The sequence below is a fragment of the Myotis daubentonii genome, chromosome 2 (genome assembly GCF_963259705.1).
Source record: "Myotis daubentonii chromosome 2, mMyoDau2.1, whole genome shotgun sequence".
Taxonomy (NCBI): domain Eukaryota; kingdom Metazoa; phylum Chordata; class Mammalia; order Chiroptera; family Vespertilionidae; genus Myotis; species Myotis daubentonii.
This window is the reverse complement of record NC_081841.1, coordinates 134625427-134630245: the sequence shown is the minus strand read 5'-3', so window position 1 is coordinate 134630245 and position 4819 is coordinate 134625427. Positions and strand designations below refer to the sequence as shown.

Below are 4819 nucleotides of genomic sequence, written 5' to 3'. Positions count from 1 at the left end.
AATGTGTCTTTCAAATTCTGGGCCCCCCAATATGGAGGAAACTCTCTTTATTTATACTTTTCCCAGTCCTTTGTCTCCCAGATTTGGAATGAGACTTCCGGGCCTTCTGAGGAAGAAGGCCTGCGTGCTGGGAAGGGGCCATGAGACCATATCTCAAGGCCTGGGCTGATGTCAGTACCTTCCTATCTGTGTGTTTTAGGAACAGACAGCACAGCATGACCCGTCTGGCCGAAGTGCCAGTTATGCAGCCCAGTACATTCCCCACTGGTTTTATGTACATGAGTCAAATCATTGACTCTTTTGGGTCATTGTTGGGGAGGGAGTTATTTTGACCCCTGAGGACTCTAAGCTTGATAGAATTAATGAGGGCCAGGAGTAATCTTCAGAGGGTCCAGAGAGTCCTTGGCTCTCTATTTTGCCTGGCTGTCTTAAGCCAGGTGTGATGAAGCCACATCAGGATCCCGTCGACCTTGACTGCCGTGGGAGTGGTCCTTTCAGTCCTTGGGTGGCAAATTTCTTTACCCAAATATTGTCACCAGGTTGGAAGGGATGAACCGGATACAGGCAGATCATCTCGGACGTGCTTCTCATCTGCTTTCTGGGTAGACTGTAAAGCCTGAAAGAACTTGAGTAAACTCTCTCGAGAGTCCAGGTGGCTCGGTTTCCGAATTGAAAGTTTTGGGTGGACTGGAGGCCTCCTTGGTAGTCGTTCTCCACAGGTGTGGGGTATCTCGCTGAGTGCCCGGCGACAAGTCGGGGAGAGCCTCCTGCCTTGAATAGGGGGTCCCTCTCCTCCCTGCCGGGGGAGAGCCTCCTGCCTTAAATAGGGGGTCCCTCTCACCCCTGCCAGGGGAGAGCCTCCTGGCTTAAATAAGGGGTCCCTCTCCTCCCTGCCAGGAATCTTGCTGCGGCCTCCAAATGTTATGGGTTGGCTCAGCGAGATAGACCACCGACTCAGAATTTAAATTTAAGAGCCTTTATTAAGCTGGCCAGCTGACCATAGTTACAGCACCCTGCCAGAGCAGAGGCTGAACTGCAGTGCTGACTGCAAGAGCTAGATTTTATTATTAAATTTTGTGGAGGCCCAGAGACAAATGTGTCTTTCAAATTCTGGGCCCCCCAATATGGAGGAAACTCTCTTTATTTATACTTTTCCCAGTCCTTTGTCTCCCAGATTTGGAATGAGACTTCCGGGCCTTCTGAGGAAGAAGGCCTGCGTGCTGGGAAGGGGCCATGAGACCATATCTCAAAGCCTGGCCTGATGTCAGTACCTTCCTATCTGTGTGTTTTAGGGACAGACAGCACAGCATGACCCATCTGGCTGAAGTGCCAGATATGTAGCCCAGTACAACACCGGCTACTGCTTGGTTGACAGATTTTAGGAAGTCTGAGGCCTGAGCCTGGATAGATCATTCATATGGAAAAACTGTTGCAAACAGGTTGGGTGGGGCTACAAATTGAATGGGGTGGGGTCTCGGGGAATCACCAGGATGGAGCAAACAGTGTGAGCCAGGCTGATGGAAACTCAGATATGGCTGCCAGTCAGCTTTGTGACCAGGGAAGTTCCAGTACAGGAACAATGACCCTTGCGAGCACCCCTGTCTAGGAGAAAGCTGCCCCCAAGTTCCTGCCCCGATGCCAGACAATCCAGTTCCTCCCCGTATGTCCCTGGTTCCCTGATGTTTTCATTTAATATGCAGGAAGCTTGGGCATGGTGGAAACAGAGTGAAAATATCCCCCTACCCACCTCCCTCTTCTGAAATGGCCCCTGGGATCACTGCCCTGCTTCACATTAACATGACAAAACTCTACAGTGTTCATGAGCACACTCTTACCCACTTCAGCCCCAGAGCACTCAGGATGGGCTTCTTGGAAGAGCAAAGATTCATCTCCCTTAATTCAGTTTGAGGAATGGGGCCTGTTGTATTTTCTGGATGAGGGAGCTTTGGGCAGGTTAAAAACTTTTTAATCTAATCTAGCTATTGTCCTCGTGCCTAGCAGCTCTGTAGAAGGTTAATCCTTCCCAGGTACCTGCCCTTCTGTCTCTGAACTGAAGGAATCCAGCCAGCAGGCAGTGGACAGCCTAGGGCAGAAGGGCTCAGTTAGGCATCTGTGAGCAGCCATTGGCCATGATCTGACATTAGGCCGGACTCAGAGCCTGGACAAAGCCCCTTTCTCTCTCCCTTCTCCCTTCCATCATCCTTGTGTTTGTATCTGGGTCCTCAGAGCTTTTTCTTTCCCTGTCTGTCCCCGTTTTCTACTTCTCCTCTGTTCCTGTGTCTCCCCACCTCCAGCCCTCACCTTTGCACAGGTCCCTGGCCCCTCCCCCAGCATCAGGCTAGTCCCTATGCTCAGCTGCATGGAGAAACTTCCCACCTAGAACCTCCCCTGATAGGGATTTACCAGGATATAATTTTTTAAAGTATATTTTTATTGATTTCAGAGAGGAAGGGGGAGAGAAAGATAGAAACATCAGTGATGAGAGAGAATCATTGATCAGCTGCCTCCTGCACACCCCACACTAGGGGTTGAGCCTGCAACCCGGGCATGTGCCCTGACTGGGAATTGAACCGTGACCTCCTAGTACATAGGTCAATGCTCAACCACTGAACCATGTCAGCCAGGCCAGAATTTAATTTGTTTAATTTTTTTTCCTTTTAATCCTCACCTGAGGATATGTCTTTCAATAATTTTAGAGAGAGTAAGGAAGAGAGAGAGAGAGAGGAGGGGAGGGGAGGGGAAGAGAAACGATATGAGAAACAGCAATGGACTGCCTCCTATACACATTCTGACCGGAGACCAAACCTGCAACCTAGGTAGTTATGTGCCCTGATTGGGAATTGTACCCGCCACCTTCCGGTGTACGAGGCCACATTCCAACCAACTGAGCCACACCAGCCAGGGCAGTTTGTTTAATTTTTAATTTGATTCTCCACTCCTGCCATTCAAGAATGCATGTCCTTTGTAGAAAATTGGGAAAATATAAAAAAGTATGACAGGCAGAAAAGATCATCCATGGGATAAGTAGTTAAGTCTTTTCATAGATTAGCATCTGGTATCTGTTTGATTCTGAGCTCTGCTGCTTACTACATCCATGTGACCCAAGACCAGTTACCTACCTTCTCTGCTCTTGTCTGCATAACTGACATTTGCATCTAGTAGCTTTGTCTGAGGATAAAATGAGCAAATACTTCTAGAACATAGTAGGACTTATGAAATGATAGACATTAGTCTCAATTATGTGGTAACCATTATGATTGGGAGTTGTGACTGTTACTGTCAGCCCAGCACCCCCACTGGAAGTCCTCTTCGGGCCGACAACACAGGAACTGCTCCCGCTGAACTGCAGGTGTTGGTAATGATGCTCTGGGTTTGAACAAGCTCCCAGTGGAAGGTGGACAGGTATGGTTGGGTCCCCAAGTACTGTTGGTCAACCTCAGGACATATTGATCCTGGAATCCGTTTCCATCTCCTCATTCTCACTAACTGCTATGCATCACTGTCCGTCTCTGCCAATTCTTTCTGGTTTGCCTTTCAGTCCCCACCTCTGGCCTTCTCTTCCCCTCCCTGGTTTTTTTTCTTCATGTTGTTGTTTTTTATTATTGATTTTAGAGAAAGAGAGAGAGAAGCATCAGCGTGAGAGAGAAACATCAATCAGTTGCCTCTGGTATGCACCCTGATCAGGGTAGGAACCAGCAACCTGGGCATATGCCCTGACCAGGAATCCAGCCAGCAACCTTTTAGTGCACAGGATGACCAACTGAGCCACTCTGGCCAAGGCCCTCCCTGGTCTTTTAACTTTGTTGCTTCTCTGGCTCCCTGTTGCTTCTCTTGACTCTTGCTCCCCCAAAAAAGCTAATGATGAAAGTGAGAGGCCTCATACATTTTATCTTACTAGTATTTTTCATTATAAAAATACGTGGTGCAGTCTGTATATACATAGTGTCCCAAAAACATGTACACACACTTTAACAGCTGATAGCTCAATTGATGTTTCTTTCTTTTCAACCAGACTGATCTTTGAACAAAGGAAATTCATCCCAAAATGCTGCTGGAAGTTTGAAAACACAGTTGAAGTACAAACACTGCCTTTATAATTATTCAAACTGTGCCTTTAAAGTGTCCCATAAAAATGTATACACACTTTGAATAATTAAAATAATAGCTGATAATTTACTTAATTTTCACTCTTTTTCAGGTTCAACTGATTTGAAATAATGGATGAAGCCAGACTAAGCTTTGAACAAAGAAAATTTATGCAGTAGATTTTTTTATGCTGGCAACAGTTGACGAATTGAGGGCACACGAATACCAAACGAAATGATTCTTGATGTTTTCGATTTCATTGCTTCACATTATCAGCAGGGCCTGGACCAGGACGCTCATCAGTTTGAAAATGGGCATGGACCAAGAAATAGTTATTCATTTCTGTTGATTCTTATAAATTTTGAAAATGAACTGTATGGTAATAAACACTGACTTTATAATCATTCTAAGTGTGTATACATTTTGGGGGGGACACCCTATGTACATATGTTTAACACAATTAGATTCAATATATATACTCTTCTGCATGTTGCCTCTTTTACTTAATATGTGGCAGACATCCTATCTAATAAAAGAGAAAAATGGTAATTGGCGTACGACGATACCCTTTTCATTGGCTAATCAGGGCTATATGCAAATTAACTGCCAACTAAGATTGGCAGTTAACTGCCAACTAAGATTGGCAGTTAACTGCCAACAAGATGGCGGTTAATTTGCATATGTAGGCACAATGCAGGGAGGCGAAAGGGAAAGCAGGAAGAAGCCCCCTGCC

General features: G+C 46.2%; 1 long non-coding RNA gene across 1 annotated transcript; it reads left to right on the top strand.

Annotated features, from left to right (window-relative positions):
- Positions 1–2773: 2773 nt before the first annotated feature.
- LOC132228382 (uncharacterized) lies at positions 2774–4490 on the top strand. The gene is made up of 2 exons (XR_009451340.1): positions 2774–4076; positions 4199–4490. It is a non-coding gene; the product is annotated as an uncharacterized LOC132228382 (long non-coding RNA).
- The last annotated feature ends 329 nt before the right edge of the window (positions 4491–4819 follow it).